Here is a 20,437-nt window from a genome sequence, read left to right as displayed (position 1 = left end):
AAAATGCAAGTTCTATAACCTTTGTTACATATTGCAAAGGTTAATGAGTGAATGTGCAATGAGAAGAGAGGAAGTATTCATCCAAAAACAGTCTACATTAGAAGTAAGTCTATGATTACATTTTCCCCTGCACCAGGGAATTTCTGAAACTCCAGTTCATGTGCTAACAGTCCCTAAATATTTTACAGTAGGTGTCCAATTGAAATGTCACCTGTGTCAAAATGTTGCATTTAAAATGATGCATGTTTTATATGATGCCTTTATATGTCCTCAGACATTATGCCATCTTTTCTCAGTGCTCACTTTATCAAAAGGTTACGCAAGGGTTAATCATTACTTTGTCTTGCTGCCCTCTCTGGCAATCAAGAGGATGCATGGAGGATGTCTCCCTCAGTGCCATTTTAAATCATCATTTTCAAGTGTACTGTGTAATGTAGTCAGAATTATGAAGGGCTGACATTATGATTGGCAACATTTTAAGGTCACACTATTGTTGTGAATTTATATTATGTGATGCCACCAGATATTGATGGCAACATTCCGCCAGCAACTCATTTTATTCCTGATGACAGTTACAGTAGGAATCTAATGTGATGATGGGGATTTTCATATTCTGCCATAATGAGGTCTGACATGAAATGGAATTGGGTGTATCATGCATTGAAGTGTTTATCATAGGTAATTCTTAAAGGGACATGAAACCCAAAATTTTTCATTCATGATTTAAGATGAACATACAATTTAAACAACTTTCCAGTTTACTTCTATTATCAAATTTGCTTCATTCTCTTGGTATGCTTTGTTAAAGGAGCAGCACTGCACTACTGGTTTCTAACTGAACACATGGGTGAGCCAATGACAATCGGTGTGTGTGTATATATATATATATATATATATATATATATATATATACTGTATATATGCAGCCACCAATCAGCAGCTAGAATCTAATACAGAAAGAGTGGCGTCCATAAATGATACAGGCTTAGGGGTATGATTATAAATAATAATAATGCCTGTATAGGTTCACACAATTATATATATACTCAGTGACGTGCAGTGAGGTCAGAGGCTGGTGAGGCACTAGATATGATAATATGATATGCCGGAGAAACACATGTACAGAGGGACGCAAGTACCCCCAACAAGGCAGGTTTAAATGATAGCTGAACCAGTGCACAGGTGACATAATCAGGTGATGGGTGAGAGCAAATTAGTAACCACTGAGTTACTGATCAGCTGATTAATTCACCTGTGCACTGATTCAGCTATAATGAACCTGGCCTGTTGGGGGTACTTGAGGACCATTGTTGAGAAACACTGCAATAAAGCACCAGCTCATCGGAAATGTATTGATTACCTGGAGAATAAAGCACACATACTCTGCTCACTGACACCCACTCTGCTCACATACACACTCACACAATTCTGTGACACAGTGCCAGTTACTAAGCAATTAGAATGATCCACAATCTCTTCTCTACTCACTACTGTATTGTAAAAATAGAAATAATTTACCATACAAGTTTTACACAAAGGACAAGTTATCAATACTGCCAACACAGCTGCTGCAATATGGTGTTCAAGAAACGCATGTGCACATCCCACTTAGGTATGCTCTTCAACAAAGGACACCAAAGGTTACCAAAAGAATGAAGTACATAATAATACAAGTAAAATATAAAGTTTATTTATTTATTTATTTTGTGCAATTTCTATCTGAATGATGGAAATGTAATTATGACTTTCATGTTCCTTTCAAAAACTAATTTGATTTGCTGACATGGGGCCAGTAACAGTTGATGCTAATTCTCAAAATATAAATAACTAGAAAAGTCTATTAAAATAGCATGCTCTACCTCAATCATGAAAGTTTAATTTTAAATGTCTCCCTTTGACTATGTGTTTAACCAGTTACTTTACAGTGGCATTATTTCTAAAAACATTTAACTGCAATAATTACATATATATTTTTTTAAATGACTCATTATCTCCTTTTTATTAATATAAACTTGTATAAAAGCTGCACATATTAAAAACACAATGCAACAGCTTTCAATTGATTTGTGAATTACAAGTTAACAGCAGTCTTTAAATAAATGGAGACACAGAGAAAAATAAACATAGATACTGCATCCTCTGACTGAACAGACATAACATATATGGAGTTTGTACCTAATTAAATCAAATAACCATGAAAAAGGGAGGCTTAGCAATATTCAATGTCAAAAACTTTAATTTAAATAATGTGGACACTGCACACTTAACTTCAAACTCTGGGTTTTAAATTATTATGGATTTAAATTTGAATTGACCCTTTGACTTCCTGTCAGTATTGGGTTATGCTCACTTACTGTCCCCCCGTTAATGAGCTGTATCTGAACACAATTTGTGAATCACAAGAGATGTAGAATACTACTTTACTCTTCTGCTTGGGTTATGCTCACTTACTGTCCCCCCTGTTAATGAGCTGTATCTGAACACAATTTGTGAATCACAAGAGATGTAGAATACTACTTTACTCTTCTGCTTGGGGTCATCTGTTCTTAGGTTACCTCAGCTTCCAGTTGTGTCACATGACCCTGCTCACTGCATCCTCCTTCTGATTAATCTATATATCCTTCATTTGCTAGGAGGCATCAAGACGGGTGCCTCCTATTGGTCCCAATTTTTGCTGCTAATATATTGACAGAACACAGGTGGCGCTGCAGCGCAGCTTTTCCTTTGACCCATGTACTGCAATGGAGAGAAGAGTTCCTGTACCTGCCTCTCCATAGCATTACATGGGGGGGAAAATATTATTTTGGGGACTTTTTTTTTGTTTTAATTAAAATTTAATTAAGCTTTGGCCACATATGGCAGGGTAGGCACTGCCTCCCCTGCCTCCTATGAGTGCACGTCCATGATATATATATATATATATATATATAAGTAAAGATAAAAATGAAATTAATAGAGACCTATTTATCAAGCCGTCAACCACAAATACGCTGGAATTCAGCAGCGTAATTGTGGCGAGCCTGATTCGCCTTATTTATCAAAGCCTACAGACAAAAGTTGAAATTTGTGATGTAACATACGATCCGCCAGTCTCAGTCCAACACAGATCGATGCTTACATCATTACAGATGTTCCGAATTCAAATTCGGCACTATCTGACTACTTTTGCGATTTATCAAATATCTAACCGGTACGCTCACCAGTTTTCCGGCCCAGCGTACCTGGTTTTCAATCCGCTGCCCTGGAGGCCGCGGATGCCATAGGAATCAATGGGAGTCTGAAAGCAACAAAAGCTTATGTTCGATGCTGCCAGATATACCATTGATTTCTATGGTCGAATAAAAGTTACATTTACACCTAACACCCTAACATAAACCCCCGAGTCTAAACACCCTTAATCTGCCGCCCAACATCGCCGCCACCTACATAATGTTATTAACCTCTATCCCGCCGCTCCCAGACCCCGCCGCAACTTATATAATGTTATTAACCCCTATCCCGCTGCTCCCGGACCCCGCCGCTACCTATATAATGTTATTAACCCCTATCCCGCCGCCACCTAAATAAATATATTAACCCCTATCCCACAGCTCCCGGAGCCCACCGCAACTAAATAAAGTTATTAACCCATAAACGCCTGGCCTCTCACATCACTACCACTTACTAAACCTATTAACCCCTAAACCGCCAGCCCCCCACATCGCCATAAACTAAATTAACCTATTAACCCCTAAACCTAACAACCCGCTAACTGTACATTAAAATTACATCATTCCTATCTTATAATACATTTAAACTTACCTTTAGAATTAAATTAAACTATATTAAACTATTAATTAACCTACCCTAACTATTATACTAAAAATACATTAAACTATATTAAACTATTAATTAATCTACCTTAACTATTATACTAAAATTACATTAAACTATTAATTAATCTACCCTAACTGTTATACTAAAATTACATTAAACTACAAATTAAATTAACTAAATTACATATTTAAAAACCTAACCCTACTCAAATAATTTAAATCTACTATTAAAAATTACAAAGTTACAAAAAACTAACAACTAAGTTACACAAAATAACAAACACTAAGTTACAAAAAAAATAAACACTGTTACACAAAATAAAAAATAAATGATCAAATATTTAAACTAATTACACCGAATCTAAGAGCCCTATGAAAATAAAAAAGCCCCCCCCCAAAATAAAAAAAACCCTAGCCTACGATAAACTACCAATGGCCCGTAAAAGGGCCTTTTGCGGGGCATTGCCCCAAAGATATATGCTCTTTTACCTGTAAATAAAAATACAAACAACCCCCCAACAGTAAAACCCACCACCCACACAACCAACCCCCCCAAATAAAATTCTATCTAAAAAACTTAAGCCCCCTATTGGCTGATTACAGTTTTTACTGCATAATCTTAAATTCACTCTCTAAATTTCATTTTTATCTTTACATTTTATATACTTTATATATATATATGTATGTATATATATATAATTATTATTATTTTTATTTATAATCATACCCTTAAGCCTGTATCATTTACGGGCACCACTCTTTCTGTATTTAATTTGCCATTATCTGAGATTGGAGCGCGTGTGAGAAGATCACGCTCTTTTAAGAGTGTGCTGAAAGGGATTTTAGGCTAGTGAGGTCTAGATAAACTTTTTTTAGCAGCTAGAATCTAGGTTCTTTGCTGCTCCTGAGCTTGCCTAGATAAACCTTTCAGCAAAGGATAACAAAATTAAATAATACAGGGAGTGCAGAATTATTAGGCAAATGAGTATTTTGACCACATCATCCTCTTTATGCATGTTGTCTTACTCCAAGCTGTATAGGCTCGAAAGCCTACTACCAATTAAGCATATTAGGTGATGTGCATCTCTGTAATGAGAAGGGGTGTGGTCTAATGACATCAACACCCTATATCAGGTGTGAATAATTATTAGGCAACTTCCTTTCCTTTGGCAAAATGGGTCAAAAGAAGGACTTGACAGGCTCAGAAAAGTCAAAAATAATGAGATATCTTGCAGAGGGATGCAGCACTCTTAAAATTGCAAAGCTTCTGAAGCGTGATCATCGAACAATCAAGCGTTTCATTCAAAATAGTCAACAGGGTCGCAAGAAGCGTGTGGAAAAACCAAGGCGCAAAATAACTGCCCATGAACTGAGAAAAGTCAAGCGTGCAGCTGCCAAGATGCCACTTGCCACCAGTTTGGCCATATTTCAGAGCTGCAACATCACTGGAGTGCCCAAAAGCACAAGGTGTGCAATACTCAGAGACATGGCCAAGGTAAGAAAGGCTGAAAGACGACCACCACTGAACAAGACACACAAGCTGAAACGTCAAGACTGGGCCAAGAAATATCTCAAGACTGATTTTTCTAAGGTTTTATGGACTGATGAAATGAGAGTGAGTCTTGATGGGCCAGATGGATGGGCCCGTGGCTGGATTGGTAAAGGGCAGAGAGCTCCAGTCCGACTCAGACGCCAGCAAGGTGGAGGTGGAGTACTGGTTTGGGCTGGTATCATCAAAGATGAGCTTGTGGGGCCTTTTCGGGTTAAGGATGGAGTCAAGCTCAACTCCCAGTCCTACTGCCAGTTTCTGGAAGACACCTTCTTCAAGCAGTGGTACAGGAAGAAGTCTGCATCCTTCAAGAAAAACATGATTTTCATGCAGGACAATGCTCCATCACACGCGTCCAAGTACTCCACAGCATGGCTGGCAAGAAAGGGTATAAAAGAAGAAAATCTAATGACATGGCCTCCTTGTTCACCTGATCTGAACCCCATTGAGAACCTGTGGTCCATCATCAAATGTGAGATTTACAAGGAGGGAAAACAGTACACCTCTCTGAACAGTGTCTGGGAGGCTGTGGTTGCTGCTGCACGCAATGTTGATGGTGAACAGATCAAAACACTGACAGAATCCATGGATGGCAGGCTTTTGAGTGCCCTTGCAAAGAAAGGTGGCTATATTGGTCACTGATTTGTTTTTGTTTTGTTTTTGAATGTCAGAAATGTATATTTGTGAATGTTGAGATGTTATATTGGTTTCACTGGTAAAAATAAATAATTGAAATGGGTATATATTTGTTTTTTGTTAAGTTGCCTAATAATTATGCACAGTAATAGTCACCTGCACACACAGATATCCCCCTAAAATAGCTATAACTAAAAACAAACTAAAAACTACTTCCAAAACTATTCAGCTTTGATATTAATGAGTTTTTTGGGTTCATTGAGAACATGGTTGTTGTTCAATAATAAAATTAATCCTCAAAAATACAACTTGCCTAATAATTCTGCACTCCCTGTAGAAGTAAATTGGAAAGTTGTTCAAAATTGTATGCTCTATCTAAATCATGAATTTCTAATTATGATTTTACTGTCCCTTTAACTTTTGGTTACAGAAGACACTCTGCAAATTCTCAAGTAGGTTTTCCGATTATAATTTCTCTGTGGTAATAATTTCTAACTGTAAACTTTTTAATTTTTATACTAAGAGGCCTATTTATGAAATGTCTGTTGGACCTAATCCGACAGTGCGGATCAGGTCCGACAGACATCGCTGAATGCGGAGAGCAATACGCTCTCCGTATTCAGCATTGCACCAGCAGCTCCACCAATCGGCAGCCAGTAGGGGGGTGTCAATCAACCTGATCGTACTCGATTGGGTTGAATTCCGGTGATTCCTGTCCGCCTTATCAGAGCAGGCGGACAGGGTTATGGAGCAGCGGTCTTTAGACCGCTGCTCCATAACTTGTGTTTCTGGCGAGTCTGAAGACTCGCCAGAAACACGGGCCCTTAAGCTCCGTATGGAGCTTGATAGATAGACCCCATAGTCTTTCCAGCAGTTTGCAAGAAGTAAATTCACTTTAATGATACAGTAATTCTATTGGGATATGTGATTAAACCTATGAATGACAGAAAGATAAAATATATTTTAAAGTATTTTCAGGTGCCACTTATAGGTCTGTGATAGCAGGAAATTGAAGAAGCAAGAGTGCAGCAGTTATGTAACCAGCAATGGGATTTGCAACAGAAAGCAGCACAGATATTACCAAACATTTGAAGGCAGTGTTAAAATTCAGAAGTTGAACTAGAATTTGCTAATTGACTTGGAAGTCACAATCAAACTGCTAGTCATCTAATATCTAGTTCTGAATTTTAACACTTCCTCCAAATGTTTGGTAATATTTGGGTAACATCTTATATTTGTATTTTCCTCAAGAGAAAAATGTTTTTATTTGTTGTTTCAAAACAGTAAGGGCCAGATTTAAAGTTGCGCACTAATTATAGCTCTTGGGAGATACCCAATTTAGTTTTACTGTGCTACCATTAGCTCACATCAGTCCATGATAAAGTGCGTTAACCAGAGAAGGGTTTTGCGCAGCCAACTTCGCTCGAGCACAACCCCAGTACCTTCAATAAATATTGCGACTGCACTAATTTACACTTGGAGTGTTCCTTTAAATATTAGCTGAGAGCTTGTAAGTGAGTGCTGGGCTTTCTCTGTAGTGCAGTTTTGGCTCAAGTGGAAACTATAACTTTCAACTTGTAATACAAGTGTAAATTAGTGCAGTCGCAATATTTATTGAAGGTACTGGGGTTGTGCTCGAGCGAAGTTGGCTGCGCAAAACCCTTCTCTGGTTAACGCACTTTATCATGGACTGATGTGAGCTAATGGTAGCACAGTAAAACTAAATTGGGTATCTCCCAAGAGCTATAATTAGTGCGCAACTTTAAATCTGGCCCTTACTGTTTTGAAACAACAAATAAAAACATTTTTCTCTTGAGGAAAATACAAATATAAGATGTTACCCAAATATTACCAAACATTTGGAGGAAGTGTTAAAATTCAGAACTAGATATTAGATGACTAGCAGTTTGATTGTGACTTCCAAGTCAATTAGCAAATTCTAGTTCAACTTCTGAATTTTAACACTTCCTTCAAATGTTTGGTAATATCTGTGCTGCTTTCTGTTGCAAATCCCATTGCTGGTTACATAACTGCTGCACTCTTGCTTCTTCAATTTCCTGCTATCACAGACCTATAAGTGGCACCTGAAAATACTTTAAAATATATTTTATCTTTCTGTCATTCATAGGTTTAATCACATATCCCAATAGAATTACTGTATCATTAAAGTGAATTTACTTCTTGCAAACTGCTGGAAAGACTATGGGGTCTATCTATCAAGCTCCATACGGAGCTTAAGGGCCCGTGTTTCTGGCGAGTCTTCAGACTCGCCAGAAACACAAGTTATGGAGCAGCGGTCTAAAGACCGCTGCTCCATAACCCTGTCCGCCTGCTCTGATAAGGCGGACAGGAATCACCGGAATTCAACCCAATCGAGTACGATCAGGTTGATTGACACCCCCCTACTGGCTGCCAATTGGTGGAGCTGCTGGTGCAATACTGAATACGGAGAAATTTTCATGATTCAGATACAGCATGTAATTTTAAACAACTTTCCAATTTGCTTCCATTAAAAAAAATGTGCACAGTCTTATATTTACAATTTTTGAGCCACCAGATCTTACTGAGCATGTGCAACAATTCACAGACTATACGTATATGCATTTGTGATTGGCTGATTGCTATCACATGGTACAAGGGGAGTGGAAATATACATAACTTTGAAATTTGTTATAAAAAAATCTACTACTCATTTGAAGTTAAGACTAAGTGCTATTGCATTGCCTTGTTATCTTGCATTTGTTGATTATGCAAATCTAATGTGTTGACTGGTCCTTTAAAGCAAAAATGGAAGGGTTAGTTACCGCATCTGGCCAAATGGGACAAGCCCAGGTACCATGTCAAGGTCCCTTCCAAAACCTGGGTCCCTAAACCAGCCAAACAATGCATGCTCTCAACCAAACAAACTGGGAACAAGTGAAGGGTGCACAGGCTTATGTAAAAACCCTGGTTTTGGAAGGGATCTTGACGTGGAATCCCTGGACTTATGCATTTACACATGCCCATGTGAGCCTACCTAGGCATACTCTTCAGCAAAGGATGCCAAGAGAATAAAACTAATTTTATAGCACAAATAAATTAGAAAGTTGTTTTAAATTGAATGCTCTATCTACTGTCCCTTTCATAGTCACACATTTTATGATACAATATTTTGCTTTATTTCAGTATTGTACATGGTAATTAATTATTTAGGATTGTTGTGCTGGAATAGTTATAATACCAGCTGAAATATATCTGCAAAACTATCGACACACTATCTATCTATCTATCTATCTATCTATCATCTTGGGTTTATTTTATTTTTTTAATATATGACTCTATTAAATACAGGTATGTTCGTCTCAGTCTTTGGTCTCTTGATTTGAGTTTGTTTTAATGGGTTTTTTTGTACTATAAGCTACTATCAGATTATTTTAAAGGTATATTTTTGCAGAAGTATTTTATTAAGAGTTTAATCCCATTGGGGATCCCATTGTCTTGATGGTAACAACAGTTATTAGTGAAAATGCTGTTGGTGGTAAAAAAAAGATAAGTTCAATCACTTTTGGTTGTCAAGTACAAAGCGGATAATTGATTTTTATTAACCCTCACCCAGCCATAGTCACGGCTCTAGTGTTTGATAACAGTTAATGATTGTTTTGTTGATTATTTAAAGTTAAGCACATGAAAAGGGCGCCTCCTAGTGCAGATCAACCAAATAATGAGATCCCAAATGAAACCCCAGAGGGATAAGGGGTACTCACACTTTAGAAGGCACTAACAAGCGCTATAAATGCAGGCAGGGCCATTTGTAGTGGCCCTGCTCACTACACAACCAGTAGACGATGTATGATCTAGAACACTGCTTGTAATGACTCAAAAAAAATGCTTATCATGCTGTATATTTTAATAGAATATATTTGATTAAAATGCAATGTATACAAAATTGAGAACAGTATTAAAACACAATAGCACAAAAATGCAACGCGTTTCTCTGCATCTACCACGCCATTTCCTCGGGCATAAAGTGCTAGGCAGCAAGTGGAGTCCTATTTAAACAATAAGGAACCAATCGGTTGGAACATTGATGTAAACCCTACTTAGGACAACCATAAATATACAAAATAATACATATCACATTTTCTCAATAATATACACATAAAACTATGTTGGAACAGATCAAATTCATGTGAATCTCTCCTTTCCTATAAACTATTATTGTTTCTTGAGTACATAATACAAATCGACCATATATTGTGGTCAGACTAGGATTGTACCTGGATAGATATCTCATTGGCGATTCATGATTCGCTTAGATACTAAAATTTGGGAGGTATGAACAGCACGATTCATTACGATACTCAACAGGGCAAGGTGTTCCCATTGGTCTATCTGGAGGGAAGTTTTGTCTAACACACCTCTTGTTACATTTTGAGACTAATACTAACAAAAATGGATACAGTTTACCTTTTAAACACTTATTACATTATACCATTTATATCCTCCTTATTTTATTGGACTTACGATCCGCAACTGAAAGGTATTTACTGATTTAAATTTGAATGCATTATCGATCGTAAATTCAGTCTTGAACTATAACGGTGAGATATCCACCCTGGTACAATCCTAGTGTGACCACAATATATGGCCAATTTGTATTATGTACTCTAGAAATGATGACAGTTTATAGGAAAGGAGAGCTTCACATGCATTTGATCTGTTCCAACATAGTTTTATGTGTATATTATAGAGAAATGTGATATGTATTATTTCGTATTTATGGTTGTCCTAAGTAGGGTTAATCTTACACCTGTTCATTAATGTTCCAACTTGTATCTGACTGGTTCCTCATTGTTTAAATAGGACTCCCCTTGTTGCCTAGCACTTTATGCCTGAAGAAACGGCGTGGTAGACACAGAGAAACGCGTTGCATTTTAAAACTGTTCTTAATTTTGTATACTTTGATTTTTAATCAAATATATTCTTTTAAAATATACATTGTGAGCAGCATTTTTTTTGGAGTCCTTACAAGCAGTGCTCTAGATCATACATCGTCTACTGGTTGTGTAGTGAGCAGGGCCACTACAAATGGCCCTGCCTGCACTTATAGCACTTGTTAGTGCCTTCTAAAGTGTGAGTACCCCTTATCCCTCTGGGGTTTCGTTTGGGATCTCATTATTTGGTTGATCTGCACTAGGAGGTGCCCTTTTCATGTGCTTAATTTTAGATCTCTTGTTCCATATCTGGTAATTGAAAGGAGCAGCCCACGTTGGAGTGCAGTGCAGAACTGGAAGTTCTCAGCTTGTGTACCTAGGCATATCTTTGCCTTTGGGATATGTGAGTATCCTTTTTTCCACCTTCTGTATATCTATCTGCCCTGTTGGCTACACTAGGAGGCGCCCTTCTTGTCTTTCTTTTTGTTTTGTTGCTTATTACTTCATTTAAAGAAAAAGAAAATCCCTCATTCAGTTGAGAAGGGGTCTACTGTATTCCCATGCTTAGATATTGCACATGTTTAGTGGGATAAAGGAAAAGAATATAGAACTGTTAACTTAATTGTTTACTATAACATTGTGCACATGCGCATTTATATCTTTGTATTACACTGATTAACACGTGGGCAAGTTGTGGAGACCTGGGATATGTCTCCTGCAGCCAATTGGAGATAGTACTATTAAATCCAAGATTAAAGGGATAGTAAACCCCAAAAATGTATTTTATGATTCAGATAGAACATACAATTTTAAACAACTTTCCAATGTATTTCTATTATCAAATGTTCTTCATTCTCTTGTTATCCATTGCTGACATCATTGCACTACTGGCAGGAAGCTGAAAATATCTATTTAGCCAATCACAAGAGACAAATGTGTGCAGGCACCAATTAGCAGCAGCTCCCACTAGTGTATGATATGTGCGTATTCATTTTTTAACAAGGGATACTAAGAGAACCAAGCACATTTGAAAATAGAAGTGAATTTAAAAGTATCTTAAAATGCTCTATCTGAATCATGCAAGTTTAACTTTGACTTACCTAATCCCTTTAAATGTACTGGGAGCATTCATAGTATCTGTTATACAGAAGTTATTTGACCCGGCCAAGAACTTTACCACCCACTCCACAACTGTCTTTTATTTGATCATTTAAACTGTAATTGTCCACAAGGTCAAGGAGAAACAACCTTCCTGGCTAACTTATGTCTCTCGCCATTAGCAGACTATTCATTATGTCTACCCTTGCTGTCTGTGTATCATGGCTTCTGATTAATACAGCAGTCATAAATATTGTTACTTGGCAGCTAGGTTTCTGGCTGCAACAACTTTCTTAATGACCTTCCATATAAAAGTAACTTTTGAATCAAAACTGTATTTAGTGAACCAGTTTACAGACAGCTGTTTCTTTAGTGGAAAATAAATATTGAGCTGCGACAATATAACATGGATTTACAATTCAGATTTTAGTTCACTGAGGACAAATATTAAATAACCTGTAAAAATACAAATTAGCAGCATTTTTATATAGCCAAAAAGTTACCATATTGGTCATTCCAATTTCTTAGACACACACACACACACACACATATATATATATATATATATATATATATATATATATATATATATATATATATATATATATATATATATATAGCAAAACAGGAAACAGCACTCTCTGGACTTAAGTATTAAACAGATAGTTTATTCGGTAACGTTTCGGGGAATGCTCCCCTTCATCAGACCAACAACATACAAGTGAACCAAACATTTAAACATACATAAACCGCCAAAACCTGGTTGCCATGGCAACCAAACAGACAGTTCAAAGTAAATATATTAAAAAAGCAACAATCACATCAAAGAGCCCAAATAATCATGGTTAATTAGTTCAAGGTTGGTTAGCAAATAGACATATAATCACCCTACATAGTACATATAGTGCATAAATCCCAGCAACAAGCCAGTAGCAGAGTATCATATACAGAGTCATTTCATAATATCTTTAAATAGGCACAGAAAAGAGTTCAGGTGAAACCCAGCAGTTCATCATATTGAAATGCAAATATTGTCGCAATCCACAGACTGTGATACAAGTATTTCATAACCTAGGTCCATTCATCCCATTTATGTTAAAAATTTACTTTGAACTGTCTGTTTGGTTGCCATGGCAACCAGGTTTTGGCGGTTTTTGCACTAGGGGGAGGGGTTTATGTATGTTTAAATGTTTGGTTCACTTGTATGTTGTTGGTCTGATGAAGGGGAGCATTCCCCGAAACGTTACCGAATAAACTATCTGTTTAATACTTAAGTCCAGAGAGTGCTGTTTCCTGTTTTGCTACATTTCACTCACTCTAGCACCCTGGCCCATGGAGAACTGTTTGTGAGAGTGCAACTGACTCTTTTTGCCTGTTGATACCTTCCTGATGCACCCACCAGCGAGTTACACATCAGATCCCTCACTCTGTTGTACTACCGGACTTGTGTTATAACATTGTACCATCACCACGGTGTGGATATTCACTGGGGACTAATTGGTTACTACTAAAGCAACAATGGAGCACATTGAACCCACGCAGGCCGCAGCCACCATCCCAGCAGATGTGGAAGGTGCTGAGACACTATCCATGAGTGACTTGGATGCAGCAAGGATACTGTTTGACACCATACTACCTGAGGACCCAGCGGAAAATGCAGTGACTGTGTACAATCAACTCATCAAATTGAAGAAAAGAGAGGTGGATCTTAAACTTCATGGCATTTACCTTTCTGAGTATCATAGAAAGAGACTGATACCCAGGGGCTTTAGAATCAATAATGTGCCCACCATAGGCAGACAGAACTCTGACTTCTGCAGGAAATGGGTGGCTATATTGAATAAATGTTCCCTGGATTTGATCTTGCTAGTGGTCGAGGAAGTCAGAAGTCAGATGCAAAAAGCAAAGGATGATATCAGTAATTTGGAGGAGGTTAAAGGCCCTATCCTGATGCAGGACAAAACAGAGAATTGGATGGACAAGATTAATACACAACTACGTGAATATAATAATGCCTTAATTGCCTTCAAAAACAAAAAGCTTGGTTATGTTATGGAGGATTACAAGGATAAAAAAGTGTACCGGTGGACACTTGGACCTGTTGAAAGAGCCCAGTACCAGCCAAGGAGACAAAGAAGGTTTAGAACATATGCACACCGACAATTGAACACGGTGGACTCAAGCTCTGGCTCCGACACGGACTACTCGAGTGACCGGCCACAGGAGAATGAGAACCAGCACAGCACACAGCCTTTTTTAGGCATTACCACCCGCTCCAGGGGAAGGGGCGAAGACCACATACACGCAGGGGCGGATTTTGGAAGAAGACCCCCGTTACCCCGCAGGAGGAGGAGGATGTGACAGTCAACCTTAGCCAGCATGTCCTGAATGACAATGAAAGGCGAATGAAAGTGGATCTACCCAGTATAAGTCTCTAAGTTCAGATTGCACAAACGAAGGTGTTAAGAAACGGGACGAGTGATCTGGGTGAGACAGAAGCCGGATGCCAAGTCCTGGCTCACTTCATATGGTATGCTTCAAGTCAGTGCCTAAAGAAACCGAAACCCGGTCTGTGCTGCCTGGAACCTATCCTTACTTGGAAGAGGTTGTATACGTTTTTCTTTATCCTTTATTGCCGCAATTTGGAAATAGCCTGATGTTATTATCAAATACTCATGGTTCACAAGTGCTGACATAGGAGGACGCTTTTACCTCGAATCTGTCAGCTGTTTCTCCAATAACAGTACCTTTTTTGGATGAACTCATATGTTGCTATTTTGCCAATAAGATACTTATACCATAACCAACACAAGATTTGTGGAACTTTTGCTTTATTTGGGACATTTTGTTTCAACTCCAATTTGATTCCTTATGTTATGTTTTGTTTTATTGAATCATTTTTGTGCAACATTGAGATTGTCATTTATGTACCTTGCACTCATGGGTTTAGGTATCAATTCAGGTTTCCACTGCAGTGGCATATTTAGGCTTAGGTTAAACATGTATAAATAAATGCGTTACACGTTAATTGGACCATCTGTGTGTGAGCCTCTATTTTGATACTTTGTTTCAGCTTGTTTCTACATATTAGATTTTGAGAAGTTATCACTGAGTGCTGCAATCCCCTACTTTAAATACAGCATCTCGTATAGCTCTGCTGTGTGTAACACATATTTACTCATATAAATATATTTGAACTTAATAAAAATATTTGGGGTCTGCACCAGGACCTGGTTTAACTAGCGCTATCCAGGTTTATATTTGTATCAGGCAGTCTACCCAAAAGTGGAAATATGGGAGCCTGACTGCTATATTTCTCTCCCTAAACTTTCAATTAACTTATATATGTATATATATATATATATATATATATATATATATATATATATATATATATATATATATATATATATATATATGTATATATATATATATATATATATATATATATACTGTATGTATATATATATATATATATATATATATATATACACAAGATTATATTTCACACAACCTTGAAAAAGAGACCATCCACCTTTAAATTATTCAGAAGGCAATACTCAAATTTGAGGATGTGACATTGTAAACTCTAGTAATGATCGTGGCAGAAGTTCATTTGGGAATACGATTATAACGGTAGAGGGGCAGAAAATGGAAATTTACTTCATATTTTCCAAGTATTTTCTTCTTGTTCATTGTTTATTTTTTTAACAAGAAATGTTGCAATGTTTTTTATTGTTGTCTTGAAAAACATAATCATCCCTCTGAGCGGAATAGCTCAACTGTTTAAAGCTAGATATAAATGCAAATTACCACCTTAGAGACACCTTCTGCATTAAGTAGGTAGACTTGAATCCTGCTGGCAATATTCACAGTTTATAATATCAGCACAATGGTACTTCTTTATGTAGTTTATAGAAAAGCATCAGGAATAAAAGATCATTCAGTGAAAAAAAAGGGAAAAATACATCACAATTACTCTCCAAATTTAAAGCTGAAAAAAATTACCTCTAATAGAGAGAGATTTATAATCATTGCATGAAATATTCAGCTAATTATACAAAATGTCAGAAAACATAGCGGTATTATAAAATTAGATCTGCTATTTGTAGCCCCTTTTATTAAGTAGCACCCAGCATCATTTAATTGCTAAAATGTTTCATCTGTTTGACACAGCATAAAATGTACAGATTGTTTTTGTGAATTAGGAAAGAATTTCAAATTAATTCTGAACTCTAAAAATAAAGGGAAATTTAATTGTAATGACAAAATCCTTGCATGTGATTTATTATTATAGAATTAAGCACTGCAAATTACGTGGTCAACTCTAGCAAAGGGTTAAACACTTAATTATAGGGAAAGTAAAGTCAAAATAAAATTTTCATGACTCAGATAAAGCACACCATTTTAAACAACTTTCTAGTTCACATCAATTATCTTAGTATGCAAAATCTTTTAATGTGCACACTTTCTGAGGCACCAGCTCCTACTGAGCATGTGCAAGATTCACAGAATATACCTATATGCATTTTGTGATTGGCTGATGGCTGTTACATGATGCAGTGGGATGGAAAATAAAATTAACTTTGAAATCTGTCAGAAATCTGGTATTCTCCTGATCTGTTCCTGACTCGATCATAGCCTGTGATTGTAGACTAACATACAATTGTAAACACATTTCCAATGTAATTCTATTATCAAATTGTCTATCAGCTAGATTACGAGTTTTGCGTTATGAGGGGTGCAGTGCTAACTTGCACGTTATTGTCACTGCTCACTTACCTACAACGCTGGTATTACAGGTTTCCCTAAACCCGGCGTTATCAGGCAAGAAGTGAGTGTAGAGCAAAATTGTGCTCCATACCGCACTCCAATACCAGCGCTGCTTAAGTCAGCAGTGAGCTGATTTTACGTGCTTGTGCACGATTTCCCCATAGACATCAATAGGGAGAGCCAGCTGAAAAAAAGCCTAACACCTGCAATAAAGCAGCGTAAAGCTCCGTAACGCAGCCCCATTGATTCCAATGGGGAAACAAAATTTATGTTTACACCTAACACCCTATCATGAACCCCAAGTCTAAACAGCCCTAATCTTACATTTATTAACCCCTAATCTGCTGCCCCCGACATCGCCGACACCTACATTATATTTATTAACCCCAAATCTGCCACTCCAGACATCGCCGACACCTACATTATACTTATTAACCCCTAATCTGCTGTCCCCAACATCGCCAACACCTACATTATATTTATTAACCCCTAATCTGCCACCCCAAACATTGCTGCCACTATAATAAACATATTAACCTCTAAACCGCCGCACTCCTGCGTTGCAAACACTAGTTAAATATTATTAACCCTTAATCTGCTGCCCCTAACATCACCACCACCTACCTACATTTATTAAACCCTAATCTGCTGCCCCCAACGTCGCCGCATCTATACTAAATTTATTAACCCCTAAACCTAAATCTAACGCTAACCCTAACACCCCCTAACTTAAATATAATTCAAATAAATCTAAATGAAACCTACTATCATTACCTAAATAATTCCTATTTAAAATTAAATACCTATAAAATAAACCCTAAGCTAGCTACAATATAACTAATAGTTACATTGTAGCTAGCTTAGGGTTAATTTTTATTTTACAGGCAAGTTTGTATTTATTTTAACTAGGTAGAATAGTTACTAAATAGTTATTAACTATTTACTAACTACCTAGCTAAAATAATTACAAATTTACCTGTAAAATACACTAACACCTAAAATTACACAATTAAATAAATTATATAAATGAAATACAATTACCTAAATTACAAAAAAAACAAACACTAAATTACACAAAATTAAAAACAAATTATCAGATATTTAAACTAATTAACCTAATCTAATAACCCTATCAAAATAAAAAAGCCCACCCCCCAAAATAAAATAAAACCCTAGCCTAAACTAAACTACCAATAGCCCTTAAAAGGGCCTTTTGCAGGGCATTGCCCCAAAGAAATCAGCTCTTTTACCTGTAAAAAAAAATACAAACAACCCCCCCAACAGTAAAACCCACCACCCACACAACCAACCCCCCCCCCCAAATAAAATCCTAAGTAAAAAAAAAACATTGTCCTGAAAAGGGTATTTGGATGGGCATTGCCCTTAAAAGGGCATTTAGCTCTTTTGCTGCCCAAACCCTAACCTAAAAATAAAACCCACCCAATAAACCCTTAAAAAAACCTAACACTAACCCCCCGAAGATCCACTTACAGTTTTGAAGACCGGACATCCATCCTCAACAAAGCCGGGAGAAGTCTTCATCCAAGCCGGCAGAAGTGGTCCTCCAGACGGGCAGAAGTCTTCATCCAGACGGCATCTACTATCTTCATCCATCAGCGCGAAGTGGGTCCATCTTCAAGACATCCGACGCGGAGCATCCTCTTCAATCAAAGTCTTCTTCCCGAATGAATGTTTCTTTAAGTGACGTCATCCAAGATGGCGTCCCTTGAATTCCGATTGGCTGATAGAATTCCATCAGCCAATCGGAATTCAAGGGACGCCATCTTGGATGATGTCACTTAAAGAAACAGGAAGAAGACTTTGTTTGAAGAGGATGCTCTGTGTCGGATGTCTTGAAAATGGACCCGCTCTGCGCCGGATGGATGAAGATAGAAGATGCCATCTGGATGAAGACTTCTGTCCGTCTGGAGGACCACTTCTGTCGGCTTGGGTGAAGACTTCTCCTAGCTTCGTTGAGGACTTCTCCCGGCTTCGTTGAGGATGAATGCCGGTCTTCAAAACTGTAAGTGGATCTTCGGGGGTTAGTGTTAGGTTTTTTTAAGGGTTTATTGGGTGGGTTTTATTTTTGGGTTAGGGTTTGGGCAGCAATAGAGCTAAATGCCCTTTAAGGGCAATGCCCATCCAAATGCCCTTTTCAGGGTATTTTACAGGTAAAATTGTATTTATTTTAGCTAGGTAGTTAGTAAATAGTTAATAACTATTTAGTAACTATTCTACCTAGTTAAAATTAATACAAACTTTAAAAATAAACCCTAATCTAGCTACAATGTAACTATTAGTTATATTGTAGCTAGCTTAGGGTTTATTTTATAGGTAAGTATTTAGTTTTAAATAGGAATTATTTAGGTAATGATAGTAGGTTTTATTTAGATTTATTTGAATTATATTTAAGTTAGGGGGTGTTAGGGTTAGGGTTAGACTTAGGTTTAGGGGTTAATAAATGTAGGTATGTGGCGGCGATGTTAGGGGCGGCAGATTAGGGGTTAATAATTTTATTTTAGTGTTTGTGATGCAGGAGGGCCTCGGTTTAGGAGTTAATAGGTAGTTTATCGGTGTCAGTGTACTTTTTAACAATTTTAGTTATGAATTTTATGCTACAGCTTTGTAGTGTAAAACTCATAACTACTGACTTTAGATTGCGTTACGAATCTTGCGGGATAGGCTGTACCGCTCACTGTTTGGCCTCCCAGAAAAAGCTTGTAATATCAGCGCTATGGAAGTTCCATTGTAAAAAGACTTTACGCAAATTGCGTAAGTTAATTTGCGGTACGGCCAAAAAAGTGTGCAGTGCCCCTAAACCTGCAAGGCTCGTAATACCAGTGGTAGTGAAAAAGCAGCGTTATGAGCCTTAACATTGCTTTTTTACTCATACCGCAAAACTCGTAATCTAGCCGTTTGTTTTCTTGTTATCCTTTGTTGAAAGGCAGGAAGGTAAGCTCAGGAATGTGCAGATGTCTGCAGCCACCTTGGCCATGTTTTTCTGGACACTTGTGAGTTACCCATGCTGCAAGGAGTGCAGAGGGCGACAAGCACTGTGCACGTGGATTGCACAGGAATAGTGACAGCACTATGCATGTTCTGCCCTGCTTACCTTGCAGCATGTGTAACTCATACGTGTCCAGGAAAACATGGCTGAGGTGGCAACCCTAACTATATAGCAGTTTTGTAACAATGTTATGCATAGCAAAGGCACTAGATTGCAGCACTATTTCCTGTTGTGTACTGCTCCAGAAATGTGCACACTACCTATCTAGATATCTCTTCAACAAAGAATAACATGAGAATGAAGTATATTTGATAATAGAAGTAAATAATGAAAGAAACATTTTGGGTTTCATATCCATTTCAATAATACTTTCTTTTAATAAAGAAAAGAAAATAATATATTATTTTATAAGGGCAATTTATTCCATTGATACAAAATGCAGACAGTCACTTTAGACTGCAGTTTAAAGTTATACGTAGGAAAATGATTCTACATCATGTTTTATCTTGTCCTTCTATTCACTTGCTAATGATCTGATGAAAACAAGCATAATGTGAAATCATGTCATTTGAAATTAAACTATACAGATCAGCAGCCAATCTCTGATTATTTAGGCAGGTCAAAAATCTTCATTATGAAAGCATAG

General features: G+C 37.3%; 1 protein-coding gene across 1 annotated transcript in view; it reads left to right on the top strand.

The window, feature by feature from the left end:
* MGAT4B (alpha-1,3-mannosyl-glycoprotein 4-beta-N-acetylglucosaminyltransferase B) overlaps nt 1–20,437 on the top strand; it is a 798,965-nt gene that overhangs the window by 541,796 nt on the left and 236,732 nt on the right. The gene's annotated exons all lie outside the window — the stretch shown is intronic.

The sequence above is a fragment of the Bombina bombina genome, chromosome 6, assembly GCF_027579735.1.
Source record: "Bombina bombina isolate aBomBom1 chromosome 6, aBomBom1.pri, whole genome shotgun sequence".
Lineage (NCBI taxonomy): Eukaryota > Metazoa > Chordata > Amphibia > Anura > Bombinatoridae > Bombina > Bombina bombina.
Note: the sequence above shows the minus strand (reverse complement) of the source record. Positions and strands in the feature narration are given on the sequence as shown.